Source organism: Neolamprologus multifasciatus, chromosome 3, assembly GCF_963576455.1.
Source record: "Neolamprologus multifasciatus chromosome 3, fNeoMul1.2, whole genome shotgun sequence".
Classification (NCBI taxonomy): domain Eukaryota; kingdom Metazoa; phylum Chordata; class Actinopteri; order Cichliformes; family Cichlidae; genus Neolamprologus; species Neolamprologus multifasciatus.
In genome coordinates this window covers 14,721,621-14,748,268 of record NC_140441.1, presented here as the reverse complement: position 1 = coordinate 14,748,268, position 26,648 = coordinate 14,721,621, and the positions used below count along the sequence as shown (strand labels likewise).

At 41.9% G+C, this 26,648-nt stretch overlaps 1 protein-coding gene and 1 non-coding gene across 2 annotated transcripts in view; one reads left to right on the top strand and one right to left on the bottom strand.

Moving 5' to 3' along the window:
* col25a1 (collagen type XXV alpha 1 chain) overlaps positions 1–26,648 on the bottom strand; it is a 159,093-nt gene that overhangs the window by 126,883 nt on the left and 5,562 nt on the right. The gene's annotated exons all lie outside the window — the stretch shown is intronic.
* On the top strand, positions 19,672–19,744 carry trnar-ccu (transfer RNA arginine (anticodon CCU)). The gene has a single exon. It is a non-coding gene; the product is annotated as a tRNA-Arg (tRNA).

Below are 26,648 nucleotides of genomic sequence, written 5' to 3'. Positions count from 1 at the left end.
ACAGCTTTGAGGGGCCTGAAACTGAAAACCCTGTCAGTCAATCCCACTCTTAGCCTTAGGGGCAATGACGGGAAGCAGCTAAAGGTTTCTTGCTCTACTTTCCTTTTGAAATTACCCTTTTTACCTGAATGTGTTCAGTGAACAAAGGACTGGAATTTTTCAGTGCCTGCTGCAAGGGTCTTTTAGCATCACAGAAAAATCGCATACCTCACAGATACAGGAGTGCACTTGAATAGGCCCAAATGAAAAAAGATTTATGAAACAATCTGACATTACCCTGTGGCCTGAACTGTCTGAGACACAAAGTCATGAGAAATGTACTGCAAAGAGTGAACAGTTTCATTTGGGTAGATTTCAACCAGACAAGTAATGTGGCCTTTCCATTAATGGCCTCATTTACGGAGTGACACAAGACAAACTAGTTAAAGGCCTTCTACGCTGCCCTGAGTCGATCAGGCAGTTTTAGTGTACTCAGTCAAACAGGGGCTAATTTCCTCACCATTAATCACAGCAGCCCTTGCACTGACAGATGGGAAGAGTCTTACAGATCATGAAGATTAATGTGACGGCCTGTGCATCTCTTAGGCTCAGTAGTGCTCGCCAGCAGATACAGCCAGTTCCAAATATGAAGTACTTTGTATGGAGTACTTGGAGCTTGCTGTGTGGTGCACAATAGGTTAAATGACTTTGGAGCTTAGAAAAATGTCAACGCACCTACTGTATGTCCATTTATCCAATGATATATGGTCTTGAAAAAGATTGTTGTGCTGGATGCTGAGAGGTGAGATCTTGCATACTTTGGGTCCCTTAGGATGGAACTCTTCTGGTCATTGATAATCTTAAAATGTAAAACTAGGAATATTTTCCTTGGTCTCCCAAATGCCTGTTAATATGCCTGAGGAAATCAAAACACACTTCGAATATTGCTAAATTACGTTTAACTAGACCAAATAAAGAAAACTACTTTTTTAAGTCTTTGGATTGCCAATGAAAACTTCTGTTAAGAGCCAAATTTGGCCCACAGGCCCCCTCCTTGGACAGTTTTAGTCTCAACACAAAGTAATGTGCTCTCAAGTCCAAATCTCCCTCTTCTGAGAAGGGTTGGCTAAAAAGGAGTGCACTGGCCGTGATGGCAGATACTGACCTGAACGTGTTTGCTCTAGCTCGAAATGAATGGTTGGACTCCTCTCTGAGTTTAGCGCCAGGCAATTTAAACAGAGTATGCGGTTACCAGCTGCTCTCGTAACTAATTCTCCCTGCAAAGACAGACCAAATCTCAACTTCCCTGTTAAATCCATCCTTTACACACGCTTGCATAGACTCTGAACACTTGATACTCTGAACTGCAAATAAAGTGGATCAGGGCAGACACAAATAACTCCACGAAAGTTTCAAGTGATTCCAGCAGACCTCTTAATTCCACAGTGGCCAGTTGTTTGCTCCCAGCATCTCCAGATGACGGGATTTGAGACAGACTGTCTCACAACGGTTGTGACAGTTTGATATGCCTCTATATCAATTTAATCCCCACTCTAAATTTGGTTTGCCTGGGATTATGCTACAGCCATCTTTTGCTGCAAAAGAAAACAAAAAAAAGTGTTTGGGGGGGGGGGGGGGGGGGGACACACAAGAATATAGAAATGTCCATATTCACACCAAAATCCGGTATATCCAAGGTCCGGTATTGATGTTTTGCAGTCATATGACCACTAACTAAAAGACACCATCTAGTAATCAGTAGGTTAAAAGCAAGCAACTAAAAAACGTATGGTCCCTGATCAGATAATGTGTAGTTGCAGGAGGTTAATGATAATCACTGTGAAACTAATTGCTTAACACAGACTTAGATGGCGGTGAGTCACTCACAGGAAACCATTCAATTCAATTCAGTTGAATCCAGTTCAGGTCAGTTCAGGTTTATTTATGCACCACAACAACCAGCACCTCAATGTACAAAATCAGGCACTTTATACTATAGAAAGAAACTACAGGATATCCTGACCATTTGGTGAAAACCTCCTTGCAGTTGCTTTGGTCACTAGCAGATTGCTGCTGTCACCAGTTTGTCGACAAACACTTGCGAACTGTTCTCAGAGCAGTAGTGAAACTGAGAAATGCAACACACACTGGAAACAGAGACCATCTGCCTTGAAATCAAAGGTTGTACCATTTGAAATGTGCTAGCTTCAGTCAGTGTCACTTAGCAAAAGCCATCAACCTCCAGGAACCACGTACCAAGCAATTCAATGTGATGGAGAACTCTCAAACAATGTGAGTATTACGTCACATAAGGAACTTCCATACAATCTGATATATTTAACAATACTAAAGTTGAAGAGGGAAAGGGACAGAAAATAGATTAGAAAACAGATACAGATGAAACCCCAGTGACATTTGGCGAGTTCAAGCGATGACAGGTGAATTAACTGAAACAAAGTAGGATGGTAGGATGGAAACTATTGTGAGGTAAGTGACTGAAGCGACTATTCATGGGAATAATAAAGAATACTTTGGACTATACATCACAGGATGGGAACTGTACAAACAGTGCTGCAAATTGTCTTTCAAGATGTCATCAGAAAGGAGATGTGACAAGCTTGTATGCAAAAATAATACAGTCTACTGTCATGCACAATTCCCAGGCGCATTTGTGATCCAAGCTAGCACCCTACATTATCTAGATATTTTCCATAATCTTACTAATGGGTGGGGGGGGAATCCATACTTTTCCCTAGGGATTGCAAACATCATCTCACCTCATCCAAAAATTATTTCCCTCAGAGTTACAAATGTTAGCATCTTGACAGTGCTAAAGCAAATTTCTATGTAATATATCTACTAACTATCCAAACATCTCAATAAAAAAACTAAAATATCACTCTCAAGGTGGTGGTAGAAGAAAACGCAAAGGAGTCTGAAAGCCAATAGGATTCATCCTCGACAAATTCCTGAGTAATTTTAATGCCAGCCAACCATCTAACTGACACAGATATTACTATCCATGGAGACATGGCACAAGCATGGTTAAAAATGTCACAAGTGCAGTGCCTCATCTGATGGGTTGACTGCATGGAGATGCTATTAGAGGCAGAAGAGCTGGCAGTGGAGCAAACAGCCGTTTGTAGTGAAAGGCTCTCCCGTCGTGAGTCAAACATGCTGTCTCATGAAGATGACAAGGCCCCCCATCAAACACATCCACACACAAAGGGGATCTTTGGGATGCTGACAATGTTGGCCTTTCATTGAACGGCCATGGGTGCTTCAAAAGGGCACCCAGCACACACCCCCACCGGACTTCGAGCTTCAACTCGTTGCCATGGCTTAAATTTAAAAAAGAAAAAAAAAAGAGGCCCATCATAAGGCTATTAATCCAAATCAAATAACAATATGCTTGATTACCTGTGATTTAACTTACTGTGATGAAGGAGAAAGGAGGCAAGTCTTCTCTGCTTTAGAAGGAGGAGGCGAAGAAAGCGAGGATAGCAGCAGGAGGCAAAAGATCATGAAACAGTTCACTTGCAGTTTTGCTGTTTAATTTCAAGCTCTATTAACTACAGGCTAATAGAAGACTCGCCCAGGAATTCTACAAAATCACAAAAGGTTTGCTGCTTGGTCCATCAAGCCTATATCTCACTAGTTATTAGTTTCCGTGTACCAAGGGTCAATACATCAGTGTGCAGGCAGACTGAGTGTTGGCTGGGAAACTCCATTACTCTCCATGAACAATAAAGCTTTCTACACATTTTTGTAACAGCAACAGCTTCTGCATTTTTTGTTTAGAGACCCAGTGCAACAGGACTGTGTATAAGCTGTCCAGCATACATGCAGAGCAACGAGAAACAACCTACGTTTTTTTCCTAACTTGCAAAATCCCCTGTGTGTCTTTAAAGATGTTCTTTGCAAAACACTCTCCATCATGGTTTATATTTGATTTTGCATACGCGTTTTTTCCAGCATTTTATGGGGCATCTCTTTCCATGGGCGGAGTACCTTTGATTTGTGGCTTTCCTAACCTAGGCACAGTATCAATGCTTAGACTCCCCTCTGTCAAGGCTTTTGCTGCAGCTGAACATCGGGTTGTGCCAGAGACACAATACTCTCCTCAGGGCTTGGACTTGAGCTCACTGTTGGCAGGAATTCGGTTTTGGACACTTTAACCTGCCAGCAAATCTGGGTGGGCAGCTGGTAGTAACCTGAGACCCATCTGATCATCGCCAAGTTCTAACTCGGTGCAGTCCCAGGGGCACTATTTCTAACCTTACAGCCCGGTGCCCGACCTTACCGCGACGACTCTCTCTACGCTTCAGAATGCCACACTGAGCCCACAAGTAGAATTTGTGGGGGGAAAAATGCATCTAAGTTTTGCTGGTCAAAAACACCAAAACGTTTATTCTTAAAGAAATCAAATTCTACAATAAGTCAAGTGTGACCTGCACAGTTCTCCCCAGTACTACCAAATTGGCTTAAAAAGTCACTTGATTATGACAGATTGATTGCTCTCGACGCTGATGTTGAATGGTGAAACACTGTCTACTTACGCTGGATTTTCTTTCTTGGCTTGGATCGGGACTGGAAGGGTGAGCTACAAGGCATTCCTGAATCAGCTCCCATGGTTTATTCATTACCAGACCCACACCCACACTCAGGCTCTCTTTCAGGTGCAGAAAATAGAATTCTCTTAACTCTGTAAAATCGTACGCATTGGTAGGATGCAGTTTCTGAAGTATTTTCATTATGCTGTAGTTCCAAGAACTCAGTGTACTACTTATATTTACCAGATCAATTTACCACATCAGTTACTTGACATTGCTGTTGCTTCATTTATTATGAAAAGATTATTTTCTTTTTTAAACAACCAACTTATTTTGTGCAGATAAAGAAGTTAAGAGGCTCGCAGCACATTACAGTATGAGGTAGTGTTCTGGGTGGAGGTATTCAACTGCGCAAGTCAGAGACAGCAGGCACTTCTCCCTAGTTGCCTTTAGTATACAACTTTAAATCCAAGCACAACACCAAGTTGGTTCATGACTCAGAGCGTAGCCTTGTCCAGTCTTGGAGTGCCAGTGTTTACAGACAGGACTGACTAATACCTTCAACGTCGATCTTATGTCATAATGACGAAAGGCTGAGGCTTTGTTGATACATAACTGGCTAAATTATTCTGGTCTTGTTTACAGTGTACTTAGAGCTCTGTTAGGGGAACGTTTAAGACTCATTTCTGAAATATCAATATTTGCATAATACATTAAAAGTAACACAGGGATTTAATGGTACCGTTTGCAGGGCGGACCAGAAAGACCCAGAGATTCTTTTGCAAAATATCACTTGGTTGATGCACAGCTCTGTAGGGTTGTTGTGCTTCGAGAAAAGCCGTAAACAAGCCCATATCTGCCTTACTTGTATGAATAATCACATGTGCTTTGTTCTTTTAAACACGGGTCATACACCAGCCAACCACCTGTCAACAGCTGCAAGGTGTTGGAGACCGCCTGCTGATTGATTTGGCACTAGTGCACAGTTCAGACACTCAATCACACATTCAATAACAGTGTACATTGCTAAGTAAATGAAAGAGGAGCAGTTAACATCAAACAAAGAAAATTACATTAAGGGGAAGGACAATCTGAGAAGAAGCTGACAACTTAGTCTAACTTTTCTGGGCATACAGCACAGGTAGCAGATATATGTGCCAGTACTTACTGTTTTGTCTACCAGCCTTTGTTAACTAATATAGATACATTTCTAAAAAGCTAGATCATTAGACAATGACCAACGGTTTTAAGACTGGCTTTTCTGCAACCATGTTGGACTTTTTGCCTGCAAGTGGTAAATGGAAAAGAAAAGAATAAAAGATGGAGACATGTCTCTAAAGATTAAGGGAAACGGTATCCATCATTTACTGAGGACAAAAAGTTAGTGGCACAATGTCAAACTAGAGTTCTGACTGAAAGATAAACTTGCATTCCTTTATATATTTGGATATATAGCTCAATGGTTTAATCTGACGAGCCTAACATGCTAATCTGTCATTAAAAAAATATTGTATATAAAATCTATATATTTTTGCACACAACTGCTTAGATTTAATTGCAGTTACAATTACAGTTGACCTTGGATGGCCCAATGGCCAAATGAATATTGGCTCCAGGTGGCTGTAGCATCAAAAACTCAAGTTTGCTAAAAAAGGAAAAGTCGACAGCTACTGTTATGGCTCTCGTGTTCACAGCTGTCCGCGCCTAGTTGGCAGAGATCAGCATGTTAAAGAGCTTGTACAAAACCTCTTCGGCAGGTTTAATTCAAATAATTTACAACACGTTTTATTTAATTAATTAACTGGAAGTGTTGCATATTTTTATTGAATACCTGGTGCTGAAATCCAGTCTGTCTTGTAGTGTTCTCTTATACACATAACTGCAATCTGACCCTGACACAATGACTTTACTGAGAGTGAATGGAAGAATAAAATCACGTTCAGGGTAATTGTACTGCTTTAACTAGGCGGGCAACCTTCCTGCCAAGACTGAATCAATGACTACCTCATTAAACATAAGCCATGTGCCTGCTTTGAAGGCTCCTGAAAACCTAAGAGCAGGAACTCTCTGTGCCGTTCCATGAAATTGCTTCTTTAACACCTTTAGACTTATTGGTAATCCTTAAAAAAAAGTCTGCATTTCAATTAAAAGTTTTTCACAAGCAAATATCCCTACATTGCAAAGGCACAACAGAAGCTCCCAAAGACTTCTGCATTAGACCAAATGTTGTGGACTTTGGAGTGAGCCAAAGCACTCCAAAGTAAGAACAGGTGCGTGGCTATTTGGGTTTTTTATAGTGCAGATGTAGTTAAGAGCATGCGTGAAACAAAATTAAACAAAGGTAGATGGGAAACTAATTTCAAGGAGGCGGGAGATGATGCCTGAGATAAACAGTTATTCTGCATGTGTTCAACTCATCAATCATCCGGATTCATTTGGGGATCTGAGAGAAAAAGGGGAATCAGCTGCTAGTGTGAGTGTTGATCCTCGAATTCCAATAGCAGGTGTTGAGGACCGATCTGGTTCACTTGATTGTATCCTGGGTTTTGTGGGCATACATGACTTACATGCATGTGTCCCCACACGGAAATGAGCATGTTGTGCATATGTGCAGCTGTCACAAATAGGGATTGCTAGAGAGATGCCGGTGCTCAGCTTAGGGTACAAATGCAAAAGTATTCAGCTCATGGTTTTTTTCCATTGATCTCTCCCATTATCACCTATATTCCCTCATGAGATCTGTTTCTGAGGCCAGATTTGCACAAAGTCAGCCTCGGAGGATTATACTTTCAATTGACAGCATTTATAGACATAGAAGGTTTAATACACGCCGTGTCTCCGGTTATCTTTCCGGTTAGCTCGGTGCTAGTAACAAGAACCTGATTAGAACATTCCAGTATTACAGTCATGTTCTCAGTGCTAAGCTAGATACCATCAGTAAACCCATTTACATGTTCTTAAAACTCTAGTATTACACTTCACTAAATCAGATGCACAAAGCAGCTGCCTCCCTGCAAAATCTGCCATGAGCGTTATAGCCGGGGAGCTGAAGTTTCTGGGGTTTGAATGTCCGGGTTCAGCAAACAAAAGAAGTATTGATTACACCACGCTGGGTTGTTTCTCCCTGAAGGTTGCTAATAGCTCCCACATTGTAAACATTTCACCGCAAGCCTTTATTCGAGGAAATGTTTCCCAGAAGAGGAAGCCATTGGCACCCATCAATCCCACGGTACAAGAGTGTGTCTTGGCCTGACGGTGCTGGTAACTTGTCAGCGGTAAGAAGAGAAGATGCAAGGGGGAAATGCTGGACTGCTGAGAAGGAAGAGAATCTGAGTCCCTGCAGCTACGAGGCACAGTGCAGAACGTGGTTCCACAAGATTTACAAAATGTGTTGTAAGCCAAGATCTGTACCACATGCGCAAAAGAAAAATATGCTCAAACAAGGCAAACGTTTTATTTTGGTTTTGGGCAAAAAACTAAATGACACTTCATCTTCTATGCAACCAGTGACACTTATGACTCTTGGCATTTCTTGACGGAGACATTTCATACAAGTTTGCTTACTTAAGAGCCATTTGGGGAAATTACATATTGCGCGAACCAGCACGAACAATTGAAAATGTATATGTCAAGTTTATTTGACGCAGTTTTAAAGGTACAAATTTGACACTGGTGTTTATTGAAATGACCTGGTGTGCAGAGTGCACCGGGGTTGTTTTCAGGATTTTAAAGTCAGCTGGAGACTAATCCCACTCACACTGCCACCTCACCAGTACTCCAAGAATTGTAAGGGTTGCAATGCAGAACATGCATTTTATTCCCTGCACCCACTGTAGCCAACTTCTTCCAGCCGAGAATGCCTCAAAAATCACTTTCTTTTCTTTGTTACGAAACTGAAAGCTCTAAACTTTGCGTGCAAAGTTTCTCAAGTGTGTATCCTAATGCAGATACTGCAAATAGTATTGTTAGGATTTCTTTCAGCACCATCTCCATGGGATTTAAGCATCACAACAGATGGCCAGAAATCTCATGGCCTCCACCCCCTCTTACTATTTTAGTCTCAAGTGTTGTTCTGCTGCCTGCCTCACAGTTCTGATGAGAGCTCTCTCAGGTCAGAGGCCTTGTTCACTCTAAGGGCACCAGACCATAAACAAGCGAGCCGCCATTACCCCATCTTCGCCTTCTGTTTGTCAGTTTTGACGTCAGAGGATGGTATCCGTGGCATCTCCAAAGAGCCTTGAGAGTCTGGAAAGGTGGTGATTGATAGATGAGCTCGGGGAGTCATCAAACATCCCTCAGCCGTCTGTCTCTGAGCCTTGTCTGTGCCAGACAGCAGAGTCTCTCTGTCTGCCTGCCCACCCAACCGCGTGCATGTCCTGGCTTTGGCAAAGCTTGTCAGCACTGAGTAGCTGACGCGATGGCGAGGTGTTGTGTGCAAGTGTGTGATGACCTAAGGTCAGTCAGCCATCAGACACTGTTGAATGTAGCCTGCTGAATATCAGACAGCTGCATCAATTTAAAAAAACTGCACTGATTGGAACACAATGTTCACTGCATTTGGGTTAAAAATGCTTGAGCATCAGCATTTTAGGGCATATCAGGGCACATCTTCCATAGTAGTAATAATAATAGTACTAATAGCACAATAATAGCACTTGTTCCTGTGCCCGGATCTACAATAGCTGCCAAAATTGCCAGGCCAGTTAAACAAACCTGGGTATTAATCACTCCAGGCTGTTTCAGGTTGGTGAAAGAAAAATATCCCAGCAGGATTCTTGCAGCCAGTGGTGTAGAACCTTAAAGGATATGGAGCTTAGGGTCTTGGCTCTAGGGCAGCAGAAAAAAGAAAAAAAAACATTACATAAAATCATTTGAAAACCCCTCAAAAAACAGAACATGATCCAGCAAGATGTGGGCAAGAGCCAGTTTAGCCTGTGCAAAAGCGAGGTGGCACACAAGTCCTAATTGAGACTGTCAGTCTCTGCCAGAGCCACTTTGATGTGGACCACTGCACAGCTGCGAGCGGACTGTCAAAATGTTCTAAGCAAGCACAGGAGGGACTGTTTAAGAAGGAGATGGGTTTCTGCAGGATAAGCCGAAGATGAATTTTCCCAAGCTTTTTGATATACACGGCACAATCTGCAGCCTCACAGGTAAACAATTTAAAACCAAAAAAAGACTCATTCATTGAAGCAGAGCAGCGATTCAGCTGCATAGTGAGGTGTGTTTTGACACAAATAAGTGATGAGTCAGTGTGCGTTTTTACAGCATGTAACAGTGGTGATAAAATAGCCAGGAGAGCAGTGCCAATGAATGAGACACAGCATGCCGCAGCATGGGTAATACGGCGCACAATATGGTAGCCACATCCTATTGACACCCCTCAAGGGTAAACACAGACGCAGAACAGAAAGAACACACAAGCCAGCCTTTCAGCTTCCCCCTCTCTCTGTCATCTGTTTTCTGTTTCGCTGGCGCTCTCTTGGCTAAACAGCAGCAGCCGGGACAGGCCCTGCGGCACAGCTCCAACACCCTCACCGTCTCTAATCCCCACCCGCCCCCAGCACAGACACCCCGGAGGTGAAACAGACACGCACCTGTCAGCGAGGATTCGTTTAATCTCATCGATATATTATAAAAGACCCCCCTGACACCCACGCTCGAGTCTGCTCACAAAGAGCAGAGAAAATGCTGCCTGCTTGCTCGCGCACTGAATGTGGGGATGTTTCTGTATGACACCACAGAAATATTAATAACTCATTTAATGTAATGTGAGAAATAGTAAAAATGTGACTTATGGAAATGGCCCCTCCCCCCCACCCACCCAACATGAGAGAGGAAACAGTTTTTTGGGATATTTTGTTCCTCAATAAATGTCTTTGAAATGAACATGAGTATACACGTGAGCACGCAGGCAACCTTTGCCACATAACACACATTAATGGGCCAACATTAATCAACTCATCAGCACTTAGGCTTTTGATAGCTTAGCTGACGTTGATCCTGACCGCCAAATAATTTTAAAGAAAGAGTGTTAATCCTCCATCTTGGCAGCCATACAGGATATATAGTTCACTAGCTTGTCTATCTACAAAAGAGGATTATTCTGCTCTTGATTAAATATTAGCTGATTAGCAACATCTTAAACCAAATGTAAAGTACCTATGAAGTAATGCTTGATAAACCACAGCTGAAAAAACACATGTTACCTATAACTGTGATTCAGAAAGTGATGATTTAATACATAACAAACACAAGCTATCATTTTGAATGGTGGGACTATCCGGTCGTTAAGTCTGACGTCACTAGCCGTGTCTGGGCCTAAACTCCGCTGCAGGTCCATATATCAAACGATCACTATGGCATTACTGAGAGTTGAAAAACTGTCTAAAGTCTTTCATCTTTAATAAAATGATCAGTGTTCTGCTCTACCAGGTGTAACAATTGAGTTTAACATCCAGGCATCCATGAAAACTGAATTTATGACATTTAACGGAGTTAGAAGTTAGCAGGAAGTTAGCTCGCTAGCTTTTATCTAAATACAATATAGCATGTCCTGACTGCGGGGTTTTGGAAACAAATGAAAACGTACAGCTCTGCTATCACTTCCAACATAAATGAAGACAGAAAACTAAACAGCAGTGACGTTTGTAGGGTTACTGAAGTTTGGCTGGCAGGTATATAATGATGTGCTACGTGACCGCTAGCGACACAGCTATGTTAGCATAATATAAACAAGCTAACTTATTTTCCACTCGATAAAAGTTAACGTGAGTGTTCTCGTGGTCAGGAACAAATGTAATCGCATGGCAGGATGCTGTAAACGGACCAAACTTCAGCCAGGAGAACAACTGAGATAATCCATCCACAATACGAGGTTAGTCATTCATATACTGCTGCATGGGCTGGGCTGTAGTTACATCCTAAGGTTTTAAAAACTGAGCTTAAATAAATGATTAGCGGTAATAAAAGTCGAGGGAGGTCAACAGTGATCACTGACTGTTTTAGGAGCTTTTTGAGATTAAATAGAAGAAAATACAAAACATTAAACATGTTAACAACACAAAGGCCATATTAAACGCAGACTACTTTAGGCCCAGAAGTAGGATTCGTCACGTCATCACTTAACAACCGGATAGCCTGCCAGAGCTAGCTCAGTGTATGACACCTTAGCGACACATTACTTAGCGACAATTACCTTAGCGACACATTATTAAATGTCTAATAATGCTAGCTAAGCTAAGTCAAAGAGAGAATAAACAAGGAGCAGAGCAGTCACATGGGAAAGTAACTTTACTTGGGCTGAAAACTTGTTATGTGGCTCTAAGTGCAATTAACATGTAAATGTTTAGCTTTAAGAGCTAGCATCTAATAGTGGCAGTGCAATGTCCTCCAGTCACTGTGATAAAACAACTCTTTTTTCACCTTACTCACCAGAACGGCGCCCTCGCTTATTATATATGAAGAACAGATTTTTCCTTTTCTGCGTGAGGTAGCATATACTTGGATAGTGTGGACAGACACTGTCCCATTGTAAGATAACTAACTAGCTAGTTAGTGACAGGGTCTCAAGATGCTGAGGGAGACTGTGGGAAAATGCAGGCAGCTGGAGAGATGAAGATAAGACTAATTTAAATGAATTACATTTAAGCCATTTTACAGTATAAGGGCATTATTTGGATTTGATTTTTTTTGTTTTGTTTTGATGAACAGAGATCTGTTTTTAAAGAGAACTAGTTTAAATCCAGGTTTAAGCAAAGAACATATGAAGTTAATTACAAGATAACAACAAGAAATAAAGTGTAGTAATTCAGTGCCTTCAAGCTTAAGCTACTGAAGTAGTCCCATTAAAAGAAGTATACCTGTTACAACACTTCCAGCTTGTTTATATAAAATAAAAATCTGCAAAGCACAGCTGGAGGCCTCATAACCATCAGCCATTCCTTAAAGGCAGTTCTCTGGCTTGCTATTATTTCTAAGTGTCATTTCTTTCCTGAACAGAGCCTCTGTTGTTTTCAGTGACATGCGTGGTGTGCCACATTCACTTAATGAAGCATGCTGACTTCCTTACTCCCCATCGTGCCTGCACGGCCTCTCGGAAGACTGTGGAGTGTGAGGAGGAAGGAAGGAGGCTATAAAAGGACACTAAAAAGACTGCAACACAGGAGTGTTGGGCTGGCAGTGCCCTGCTTGGCTTGTTTACCACAAGCTCCTGCTAATGTAGAACCTTAAAGCTCAAGTGTGGCTGATTTGTGTCTCAGGAAAGAAGGTGTGTAAAAGCTAATGCTGTACACAGCCCTTATTCTGGACTGTAAAAAGTGTCATCAAATGTTACCCAGAACGTATTCACAACTGTATAATTGAGCAATGGCTTTTGAGAGCCTGTTTGCATTAGGAATCTGTGCACAGCTGCATTTTCCAACCTCAACAACAATATGCTTTGGTAATTGTGTCTGTTTGCTATACTGGAAGCCTATTACTAAGCAATCTGTCTCCTTTAGTACATTTACAGATTTTCTTCCACTGCAGAGGATGAGCAACCTTGAAATTCCTTGAGATGGTCTGTGATAAAGTCAAGGCACTGTCTTGTCTTAAACCCCCCTGAGAGGAGGGTTTCAATGAGCAGACAGGAGCTAGACCAGTGGCCCACATGAGAGAGTCTGTGATGGAAACCCCTCTGTACACACTGCAAATCAAAGCAAAGCCATGTAAGTGTTTTTCCACACACTTTCAAGAGACAGGGAGGAATGGACCAATACACTACTGCAGTCTGGTCTCCTGTGAATGACTTGGTGTAAATGGCTTGAAATGTGCACCCAAAATAGTAAAGAAAGTTTTCTAACACCCAGCAGGTCAAGGAAAGACGTGCTACAAAGAGAAAATCACTGACCTGCTGCTGAGTGCCACATAAGGCAAAAGCACGAACAGTTTAAGAAAATCAGGTTGGAAAAAATCTGGTAGTTAGCAGACAACTTTGTATAAAAGACAAAACCTGGAATGTACCTACAACAGACTCCACAGCAAAAACAGTGTGCACACAAACTATGATTGGTATGGCAAGTTCACAAGATTTGCCTGTTAGAAAAGCATATGTTAGAACTTGACCCCATATTCTTCCAGTAATGCTTAAGAGCTGTTTGCTATATTAGATATGACGCAAGCACTGGTTGTGAGGGGGAAAATATGCATCCCCCAACTGGTTGGTAAGTGGTTCCCAAAACTTCCAGCAACCACTCATTAACCAGCTAGGAAAATCGCATGTTTTCCCTGACGATCAGTGGTTGCCAGATGGTTGCAGACTAGCCTCTAGGCCTGTGTGACTGGGACCATATTCACCAGATCCTATCCGGTGACCAAGTTAACGTCTCGTTAGCTATTAGCAAAGCTTCATAAGCAGACAAAATTTGATTATAAATACTTCTTGTTTGTTAATGTAAATTCACTGTCTTTGATTATATTGAGTATAAACCAGTACATGGCACAGGTGCTAGCATTCTACCAAGATGGCATGCTAGCTTGCATACAGTGCGCTAAAACAGGGGAGCTACTAGCGTGACTGACTAGTACACATGATATATGGTGCTGGAGCCAACGGGTTTCTTCCTTAGCTAATTACAGTAGAGCCCATATAAGTTGCACCTTTAGATCTTAGCACCTAACTTGATGAGAATGTTACAGTTTTATCCAAAAGTATTTTAATAACGTTTATTACTTTTAGCTGCATAGCTCATTTTTAAAGTTAAAAAAATATTTCTTATCCAAATCCTATATTTGTTACAAAAATCACATTTTACCACATTGTAAAGTTAGCTGAAATAGCTTGCAGTCTTATGTTCATATCGCCATTTAACACTGAGCAACATGTGCAATAATGGTCGTATTTCTTGTTCAAAGTCTACATTTACACATTTACTATTACTACATGCAGTCGTACAGAAGGATTATAAATAGATTAAAGAGTCCCATTTAAATCAATGCAAAAACAAAGTACACAACTAATATCGCAAAACACGTTCTAACAATAGAGAATTTATGCTGATTTCATAAACAATTCCACGTATTTAACACCAGTTGATCTGCTGGAGATGTTACATCTGAATTCATGGACAAGCTTTCTTCTGTACAGCCTGGTTTTTGATACCAAAAACAGGCCCGTCTTTGATACCGACTGCAAATATTGACTTCTCCAGGATGGTTTCGCTGCGGACTAGGGTTGAAGGGGCTTAGACCTCCCCTGCTCTCGGGACTGCTCCCCACACCTGCTGTGGTCGACGACCTTATTTACACCAGCACCCGTTGGAAATGTCAGTATGGGGTGCAGGAAAGCCAGAGATGTACAGGACGCAGGTACACACATAAACAGTGCACACGTATGCAAACCAACACACACTCTTCTCTGTTTCATCTCCAGCCTGGGATTTTTGGGTGTCTGACAGGGGCTGCTTTCTTGGTGAAAAGTAGGAGTCAAGCCAAAAGGTCTGTCTAATGCAAGCTTGAATTTTTGCACGCACATCTACACACATACACGCAACAACCATGCTACAAGACCTAACCGACATATTCAATATTTGTAGACATCAATAATGGGCAAAACCTGACCTGCTCCATCTGAGCGGCATGTTTAGAGTTTCAGAGGCCTCTAATGAATTTGGCGAGCGCAGGTAAAATCCCAGCTACCCGTAACGAAACTGTGTCACCAGAGAGTCCACACCAAGCGTAACAAGTCACACCGGTGGCCTGCCGTACTCAGGACAGAGAAGGCACGCTAAGGCAAAAGTGCTCAGGATGAAACCATTTCAGGACTTGGACATTTGGTCTCAGCAGATAGAACAGTATACCATTTAACATCATCAAAGCATGCTAAACAGAGACGGCACAGTTAACTCTCAGAGGGCCTGCTATTTTCATGAACCATTTAATGTGGCCTCCAAAGACATTACTATAATTTATCATTCTGAAGCGTCACAGAAAAACCCTTTTTGGAGAGCACATGCTAAAAACCCCAGTTTGCTTCCCATTTTCTCCCTCCAAGTCTGAGGCAAAAAGCCAAATAAATCTCTCTTTTTTTTTGAGGCCTGTTTGAGGAGGAATTTGGGGACCTGAACCTTCTCATGGGGAAATCCATATCAGCAGCACACACACACAGGCTGCTCTGGTTTAAACAAAGTGTATTTTTTTCCCCTCACCAGTTCTGCTTTTCTCATTGCTGCTTATTTCGGTCACTTTTATTCATTTATTTATTTATTTTTTTGCCTCACTCAGTCGATAAATCCATTCAGTAGACCCTAAAAAGCTTGTGTCCCTATGCTCCTCTCGCTGAAGCTGCAGAGAGCCTTTGAGAGGAAGAAAGAGGCAACTGGACAAAGCAGACAAGGGGGAACACTGGTGGAAAGGAAGGGATAAATGTCCCTTGTGAATCAAAGATTGCTTGTAAAAAGACAGCTTAGCTCCTGGCCCGGAAACCACGTAGCTAAACATGTCTTTTATGTAGCAAAGGGATTGCTGAGCAGATAACCCCCGTCAAGTATCGAATCTTTCTGTGCTGCCATCGTTCGGAGAAAGGAAGGGGGTGGGGGAATCTGGCAGCATGAATGCAGACAGCAGCACAAAGAGTTGACTGAACAATTATTAGGTCTCACCAGGCTTGACTGGTTTGTGTGCACATGGGAAATTCTTTAGCACATGGCAATTAAACACGGGCGGGTTGGGAAGGGCCTTCAACATGACCCAATTTTGACATCAAGCGGTGGCAAGCAGCGCCGTGATGGTGTTTTGGTGACTTTTGCGTAACTTATTTTACAAGCTATTTGCCTCTGCCATGGGAAAACTCAACAACAACAAGTGTTCGCCACAGACGCACACAGCCGAGCACTTTTTCCCCCTCAGCTTTGTTTTATGGGTACTTTAGTGGTTGACTGTGGAAAAAACCACACGTTGTAATGGAAAGGCGTTTATGTTATAGATATGCACAGGTACGCGCTGTGTATTGTTGCACGTGAGTTTTTATTTGTTCCTGAAGTTTTCTGAGAGTTAGAGAGTTAGTGCAGTCCAAATATTTGACACTTTTCTTTTTCACACAAACTCCAGACATCCTTTTCCTCTTTAGAGGCACTTTATTAGTCTCCACCCTCCAGAAATATAAGCTAAAAGTAATAATGCGCTCATTGTATTTATTAGATTTAAATTTATTTCAGTCCATGTGACACATCTCAAAGTCTGCCATCAGATATGGTGAGGTATTAGCAACCTTAGTGCGAATGAGAACTTGTTTCCTCACTCTTCTCCATGTTGACTTTGGCCAACACATGCTAATCTGAGAACAGGCCAGAGGGGAGTAGTCTACCTGGGGTAGAGTGTCAGAAACCTATCGGGAGAACGATATAGCATGAGAGAGAGGTATATATAATTTTTTCCTCCTTCCACGAGTTCTCACACCGGCCTTTGCACTTGCAAGATGTTGTTTTTCACCCTGAGCATCTCAGTCAGCTTCCAAGCTTGCATGTGCCCACAAATAATGTTACTTACTATTAAAAATGACTGAATGTGCACAGCCTGTGCAGAGATCGCATTTATTCAGCAGAGCCTGCCACCATAACATCACACCCACAGCCGCGGGGCAAATGTGCAACCTAAAACGATGCCGCATGGCCTCTGTCAGCACTGTACTCTGCTTCACGTGACACTTCTCAGAGGCACTGCAGCTTCGTATCCAACTCACTGATTTTGGTCTTGCTTTGCCACCGCTCATAGAAATGCAATCCATATAGAGCGTTAAGGGTGGTGAAGAGTTTTCATCCAATTTTATATATTAGGAAGTCTCAGAGGCTTTGCTGAATAGACAATATGATACTCTCCTTTTACCTTTACCTTTAATATCCACCTCAGCGGAGAATTAAATATTAAATAATAAAGAATTTTCAGTGATTTCTTTTAATTTAGCAGCACGGTCTCAAACTGCAACTGGATCCGGCGCTGGCAAAATGTAGATTTATGGGTTTGACATTCACAAGAGTACACCGGCTCCTGTGGGACTCAGTGTTTCTTTGGTTTGAATCTTGAGTTCCACTGAGTTATGTCGTGTTATTCCCTTTTCTCACTCAGATGAAACCTACACCCTCATATTATTGAGCCCTGACATTTGGGGTAATGCAGATGCTTTGCCAGCTCCTGCCAACTGACCTCCACCTCGAAAAAAAAAAGTACCTCCCAGTTCGTAGGTGGGATAGCCAACAGCGCATGACTAACTGCTTTAAGAAAACAAGTATATGATCAAGTCTATGTTACACTGGGGATCCGCGAAACCCACACATGTGAAAGACTTTCCCTCTCATTTGTTATGCTACATGAAAGTCTGTGGGAGCTGACAGCAAACGCACGCTGGTGCTGAACGAGTCATTAGCGTGTCAGTGTGTTTACGAAATGCTCCGTATTACTTAAATTCAGATTGCACTTGCATTTGGAGAAGTCACCTTATCTCTGGTACCAAATCCCACGGCACAACATACTAGCGTTACGCTCCATTTAATCAGCCGAAACGAGCTTCCTGCTAATTCCTGTTTCATCTCCGTTATTTATTTATTTTTATAAACCACCACAACCACCACCATAGCTATTAAAATGTTTCGCAGTAACAGCGCAGGTGGGAAGCATGCTGGGAAGATAATTTGTTTGAAGTTCAAGGGCAAAGAGGTGATGGGTCCTTTCACATCTTTACCATTTTTAACAGGAGACACTATCTCTACCTGAAGCACCTCAGATCAGTCAAGCTGACACCTGGTAAATCTGCTGTGAGGGGAAAGTCTTCAAAGGGCTTTATTTTTTTTGTTTAGACTCACAATGGAGATAACCTTGACAACACACTGCTAACTGAATTATGACCATAAAGTGGATATATATGATTTTTTATATATATAAAGAGGCCTCGTCAACCATCACTGTGACTGAGTCTAACTCTGCTCAAGCATCAAAGCTATAAACATGACATTTATGAAACTGCGCTCAAACACCGGGGAAGCAGCGAGAACACTCGGAGGTGCACTTACGAAACAGTAAATATTTACAATTCACAGAAAAGGAGGGAAAATGACATCAATTAAACAACTGCAAATCTGTAACAGAAGCATAAGATTGAACTTTGAGTAAACGTTGACGCACAGCGGAACATTTAAATGTGATGTTCTGCAGGAGTGCACTTCTCGACGGGTTCATGGCACAAATATGCATTCAAGTTTTAGAATATGTTGACGTTATACAGTGGACTCTGTGGCTGAATTGCCATGCAACTGCCACGGCAGGCGGTAAGTTCAAGCCAACATACAGACAAAGTCAAGTCGTGGTGAAGAGTTAATTTTGGGTTGCTGCACCGGTACGAGAAACTCATGAGAATTGGAGATGCTTCAGATAGCAGCAGGGCTCATGGGAAGTGGCTCATTAACCTGGATCCCGACAAAGCTCGGCATGACGTCACGATGGCTGATAGAGTCTGAAAAGCTGGATTTGATTTAAAGCATTACAACCCGAGGCTTCGCTGTTGCTTTCTTCTTGAAGCAAATTCTTCATTCAACAAGTTCAAAGTGTGGGCACACTTTAGAAAAACTCATAGAACAAGTTATCTAGTTAATATCACAAACGCAGTAATGTCTATAATAATAAAACCGACATTAATACATGCAAACATGTAAGCATTAGAAAACAGTTAAAGTGCAACTTGACAGGCTTTTTGTAAAAACGCATCAGCTTGATGTTACATTGGGCACAAATGAACTTTATGCTTTCATGTTTACAAGTTGGACGTATAAAATATGCACGAGGTATTCTGCTTTACAATCTCATAACATTTCCACTCAGTGGGGCGGATTCATTAAAACCTAACAAACACAACTGTACGCATGCACTGAAGCAACCCATCAACCTCAGAGTGAACAGCATGAAGCCAGATGAATGGCATATTCAGCTGAGATAATCATCAACAGTGTGCACCAGAGCAAACAGAGTGATACTCTTACCTTTAAATTGGTGGACAGATTTAAAAACATTATGATTTTTATACATGTACACTGTAACACATATGTTTAAAGGCACCATTATGCAGTTGTTTGCCTCGTGCCACCTATCCTTATTACAGGAAGCCAATGACAGAGCCCCAGTGGCCTAATGGATGAGGCACTGGCCTCCTAAGCCAGGGATTGTGGGTTCGAGTCCCATCTGGGGTGAAGATTCAGTCCTTTATTACTCGCATCCCCTCACCATTTAAACTGGTTGAAATTAAGCACAGTCTTCTAAACTATATGGTCATCAACAGTATTCAGATAGGCTGTGGTGTTTGGATGATGCTCAGCAAAAGCCTGAACTTCATACAAGTCAGCATGGACTCATGTTTTTATGTTGTTCAAGCCAAATTCTGAGCCTCCCGTCCAAATATTGCAACAGAAATTGAGACTCATCAGACCAGGACACCAAGACAATCTTCTATTGTCAAATATGACAATAGAAGATTGTAAGTCTATGCAAAGTGTAGCCCAGGTTTGGACTGGGCTATACTCAACATGTCAAATCCTGTCAAGATTTGAAATGTTAAGAGATACTTTTTATTCTCCTTACTGCTAAGAATTCTTTAAGTTCCTGTTGCTTTTCTATCAACCCAAAGCAGTCTGGCTTTTCTCTTCAGACTTGTAATGTCACTGAGAAGGGCTTTTTGTCCAGAGAACAACCACTCACTGGATATTTTCTCTTTTTGAGATCGTTCTCTGAAGTGAACCAAATCACCTTTCTTGCCCCTTCCTCGGTTTTAACTTCAGTAGGTCATCTTGACCATGTCTAAAGTACATCGCTAAAAGCACTGAATTGTATATAGCTTGTCTTGTCTTTCGTCTTGTCTCCTTCGCCTCACCCCCAAACAGTCATGGCAGATGGCCGCCCTTCCCTGAGCCTGGGTCAGTTGGTGGTTTCTTCCTGTTGAAAGGGACTTTTCCTCACCGCTTTTGCCAAGTGCTTGCTCACAGGGCGTCGTCTGATTGGTGGGGATTTCTCTGTATTATTGTAGGCTCTTTAGCTTACAGTATAAAGCACCTTGAGGTGACTGTTGTGATTTGGTGGTTTCATTCATCACTATATTTGTGATTCCAAAATATAATATAGTTTGATAATGATTATTTTCCATGATATAGTGATAAACCAGCTAGTAGAAGTACAACCCATATTTGTTCTTTTGCAATATGTTTGGCAGCCTTTCACAATGTGTCAAAATACCTGCTCCTGCTGATTTCTGACTGTGTGAGGGACTGGTTCAACAAATAAAATTATTTCATGAATGCATCACTCTGTCTTTACCCTTGTAAGCAATTCCTAATATTACACATGACCTGACAGCAAGTTTTCAAAGTATTAAAAAGCTTGCAAGGTTTTCAAAGTGGCTGACAGAAGAAAAGCAATTAGATGGGCACTTATTATATTCATGTCTTCAACTTCTGAATTTAGTCCCTCCATTTAAGACTAAAAATGAGGCCTATTTTGAGGCCACCACGCAGCATTAATGCCGTTTATCAAGCTGTCAGAAATTACCATTTAACGAGGCGTCTAGCCTGCTTGAACTGTATCGTATGACCAGCCAATTAAATTAAAGTGCACAGGGTTGTCTGTCTACTGCTGGGTTTTCCAAGCCTTAACTGTGGCTTACACAGCTGTTTCTACCCTCTTCTTCATCCGATAGAAGGGGAGGGGCTCTCTCGAAGCAATACCGTCTGAGCTGCGACCAGACGACGAAGCGACTTTCTGCGTATCGATTCACCTTCGCTGACGTTGATGCAGTACACGCATGTACGTTCACAGGTAGGCTAAATCTGGCAAGCTGCCGCGTGGGGCACCGTACTCCGTACTGTTTGTTTTTGTTGTTATTTCACTGCATGTTCTAGATTAATTGCATGCTAAAGGGCGGGAAAAGTAATCATAAATATTGTGGAAAAATAGTATTACATAAGCTGTAATTAGAAAACCGCATTCCACACTGTTTTTTAACATCACAGTCGACAGAGATTAAGAATGAATGACCTCATTTCATTTTATTCCACGCTTTCTTCCTTTCTTAATTGAGAAAGGACACATAATAACATAAAAAAATTTCCCAGCGCCGATCGCCAAGCTACAAAGGCTCTGTGGTGGCATGTTTCTGTGATACTCCATATTTGTACTCCGAGGGGGGTGATATCAGCATATTCTGCTGTCCAGTTGTGTTCACAGATGTTCAATAGCACATATGTGAGTGCAAAAGGGCTGGAATAATTGCTCAGTGTTTTTATTACCCTCCCTGATCTACAACATGACTCATTTTTTACTTCACATTTAGCAGAGAAGTAAGAGCTGCCAGACAGTACGCAAGTCCTCTGTTTACTGCTTGTCATCAAGGACGCCAAGAGGATTTGATGTGGGACATTATGATATCTTAAAATGAACCTAGAAGAAGAGGCAGTAAAAAGAAACATTAAGAAACACCCAGAAAAGGTGTATGAGCCCATTGGACGGGAAACACAACGGTCTGATCCAACCGACTGCTTGGCGTACCCTGTGGGGAGTCTGGGAGCATGCATCATTTGGCCAGCCGCTGGGCAAACCCAGCTTGCCTCCATCACTTTTTCCACTTTGACAAATTGCCTGATTCCCCGCTGTCTTTGAATAGCTTGAGGGACTGCCTGCTTGTTTGTGCTGAAACTACATGGTTTAAAAATTGATGAGCGGGCGTTTCAAATTATTAGCGCTAATAAATGTTTACAACCACTGTAAATAATTGAACTTGAAGTATACAAAAATCCCTGGAAATAAAAGTCCTCCTCAAGTATTCTCAACATCTCTTGAATGTTTGAGCAGTAATGCATGTTCAGTGTGCAAAAGAAAAACCCTTTATGTAATACCTTTATGCTACTGAGAAGAAAAAAGACAAATGAATGAAAAATAGAAAAATACAGCTATTATTTGTAGTCAAGTGTTAGAGATAAACTCATCAATCTCTCCACCTGAGGAAAGAAACTGCTCCGAAATCTAGTGTTACATCAGGGAATACTTCTATTGATCGCCAGATATGAGCACTGGGAACAAGCTGTGGTTGGGGTAGGTATTATCTTATTGGCTTCCCTTTGGGCTCTGCAGCTCATCGATTACTGAGTGCCAGTAATATTCTGGGCAGCTTTAATGACCCACCGCAGAACCTTCGGGTCTTGAGCCATTTCCATCCCATACTTTGCTTCTCTGGAAAGAGGAACACGACACAGGAATTAAGCATTCTGAGTTTTCCTTAATGAGTTCAGAGCTTGCGTTATTAGGATGGAGATGCACGATGGTGACAGATTCACTTTGACACCGGAACTAAAACTCTTCGCCTACTCTACTTCAGCTCCTCTGATGCAAACAGAGGTATGTGTCTTTGGCTTCTTTTTCCAAAAGTAATGTGTCAAAGCATCCTTTCGGAAGACACGGAGTGAGTGAGTGAGTGACTGATTGGGCGAATGAGACTCATCTTAAAACGTGCTGTGAGTGCTCACGTTGAGTAGAAAGGTACTATACGTCCAGCCCATCTGGTGTTAGGTTGATTTCTGAGCACTTAAAGATTGCTGACCTTCGATCACTGTTTGTCTCAGTGTCACCAGCTCTTCTACTGATAGAAAGCTTCTCTGATCACCTACAATCTGAATCAGGATTTGCCATTTTTGGAGCTGTGGAAGTGATCATTACACGGAAAAGCTCAAGCTGCAATCAGACTATGGGCTTAAGTTAATGATGCATATAAACAAAACATCGGGCTCAGCAAAGACCATCCATGTATTGTTTCTAGAAAAGCCCATAAATAGCGGGTAGACTATATCAACAATAGTTTGCATGACATCCACACACTGGCAAAACTATCGCTTTCTGCTGTGGCACACCAGCCTGTTTTATTTGCAGTGACTATTCTTATTAGGCTGATGAAATACAGAGCAGCGGCATCTGTGACCCTCACCCATCCTCCATGCCTGTGAGGCCTGACAGGCCTGGGGCACAAAGCCACAGGCAAGCGAGGCGGGTGCAGGAGCATGTGGGGATCGCCTCGGGGGTTCCTAGTTTTCTTCTGTCTGGAGCCCAGAATTTCCATGAAAGCTGGCATCGTCAAGCTATACTGATTTGAATTTGATGAAAGACACTGGAAAGCCATTCTTACAGTGAAAAGAAATTAAACATGTACTCGTTCAGACAATTGGGTTAGACTGAAATCTAAATCAGAGAGCATGATGCTGAGAAACACTAGCAACATAGTTACCAGCCAATTAATGTAATATTCAGGGTTTTAATAGTTTTGCAATTTTCATTAGTTTTTATTTTTATTTAGTTTTGACTTCAGATTTTCAATTTTATATCAGTTTTAATTAGTTTTTACCAATTGTTTAGTTTAGTTTTGATTAGTTTCAGTTATAGTTTTAGTTGTGTTTGCAATAATTAAGTGTAACAAAATCCCAGTTTCATCATATGAGTCATGCTCTTCTGCTCATCCTTGGGTATGTTGCTATTCCAGCTACCATACTGCACCCTGGACAGGTCGCCTGTCTGTCGCAGGGCTAACACGCAGAGACAGACAACTCACATTCCCACCTATGTGTTCTTTAAATAAATAAATAAAGGCAGATGAACAACCATTGATACCAGGCAACTATAAAATGTATATCTTGGCCCCAATGAGACTATTAACTCTCGCGGCACCGGGTGTTGTAATTTTGGTTCAAGTGAATTGATAAACTTTTTGAAGGTAATTGACTCACACAGTTGTGTAGATATCCCCGTCCTGTTGTCTCGGGATGCATCACGCTGCCTTGCCTGGGGTTAGCTTCTGTTTTCTGGGGATGAGGGTTGAGTGTGCTCCCTTACCTTCTCAAGGTAAGCTAGGTTAGCCTTCTTGTGTGAGCTTTTCAAGTGCACTTTAAGGTTTGTGGGATTTTTTTCCCTTTAGAAATGTCCCTCATAGTTTGTCTCTTTCCACTACAAGACACTTGCTTTATCCAAAACACAGTCATATTCAAAGTAATCCCAAATTGGACTCTTTCTCCCGACTTTTCCTGACATGATTCTGCGAGTGGACGGAGCAGCAACACAGACGACTCGACTAACGTACTGCCACCTGCTGGCATAATGAGACACAGCAAGAAAAAAATCTGGAAACTAAACTTCATTTTCACCCTTGACTATTGTAAGACACGCACACATCAATGAAAACTAAACACATTTTTGCTATAAATTCAGTTAATTTTAGTTAGTTTTGTGAACACTCATTCCAGTTTTAGTTAGTTTTCCTTTTTTTGTTTTTATTTTTATTTCCGTTAACAAAAATGTTTTTTCACTTCTAGTTTTCGTTATTTCGTTAGTTTTCGTTAACGATAATAACCTTGGTAATATTACAGTAATGTCACTGTAATAGTTATTCACGCTGATGTACCACCAGCAACGCTTCACAAATGGCAAACAATGACTACTTTAGACGCTTCCCCAGAAGAGGCATTGAAGTATCTGTCTGAATACTAGCAGGTCAGGGATGAGTATGCAGGCTCATGAAGAAGGAGACTTCAGTAGTTTTCAGAGGGAGCACAACTTCAACTTTCAATCTAGTGTCAGAGGGCACCCAGTGCTACGAGGCAGAGGGTTTATAAGTCGTCTTTTGTGGATGATTTGCCACCCTGCTCTCACATAAGCCTGCCGGATCCTGGGAGAGGGAGCATCAAGGCAGACCAACAGCAGTGATTTCACACTGGAGGTTACAGGGCAATGTGAGCAGAAGCCGTGTTAGCATGCATCACGACCACCAAGATGAATATGCGGACATCCGGTTAATCGGCAGGAGCGTAGCAGGACGTTTTATAGTCATCTTTGCAGAATCTTTTTTGCTCCAACATTTTGATCTAAAAAACTGTGAGGACTAACTTCCCAAATTAGGAACAAGAACGAGCATGTGAGCACATGCACGCAGGGCGAGAAGCCTTAATGAAAGGCATAAAGCCACACTGCTCTAAGGGTGCTCCACCTTTAATAATTTGTATCTCATTGTTCAGCGTTGTGCTTTGATAATGCCGAAAACATGCCAAAGAAGAAAGCATGTCAAAAAATTCAATAAAAGGAGACAATTCTTTTATTAAGTGGTTGGGTGTGCCACAGGCTTTCAAAGTTCTGGTGATGGAAACCTCTTCATTTCCAAGTAGTAAGTGCACAAGCAGCCAAGACAGGATCTCCATGCTTCCTGCTTTATTCCACACAAAATGACGACTGAGGATCACCGCCAGGAAATGTTTCGAGGACACATGAGACGAACCATTAGGCAAGAGCGTTTGGATTCTGGTCCATTCCTTTGGCCCCGTTCTCCCAGCCTGAGGTGCTTGAATCTCCAGCAGAGTGCTGTTGACATCGCTCATAGAAAAATCATGTGATCTGCTCTCCATTATGAGCGTCCCCTCAGCTTAATGTATAGTTAAAAAGAGAAAAGTGCGTCACCCTTTCAAAGCCCCGCAGTCAGTTCCAGTGCATTCAACAGAGCGACTTCACCATCTCCAGTAAAAACTGTTGTGTCAAATAAAGAAACCATGTGTTCCCTGCCATTTATGTCCAGCCTTGTGTAAATTTAGAAATTTAAGGTAAAAGTACCACTTGTGATGATTCATCCCGATAAATCACGTCATGTCAATTTATTGGGAATGATGTGGAGTCGGAGGTGAATGAGTCAGGCTTTTCATGCATAAAATGACCCCGGCAAGATGTTATTCACTATCTGGAGTCCACTGTTCTTTTTTATGGCGATATACTTATATGCAATTGAACAGCAATCAAAATCATAATTGCCTGTTCACCTTTGCCTCCAGGCAAAGTTTCCTGGGCTCCAACATTGTCTCCGACCTCACGTGGTCGCAAAAACAGCCTAACCGGACTCACTTAACCAGAAGCAGCTGGCCTCAGTGGCTACCTGGAAGTCTGCTTAGCTTTACCTATCACTCAGTGATTACATGGCTATTAGTGCACCTCCCACCACCAAACCACACAGAGGGTTTAATTCAAAAGCTGTCAGTGATTAATTACCAGTTGCCTCTACTGAGGTGAGGATATCTGAGGGGATTGGCA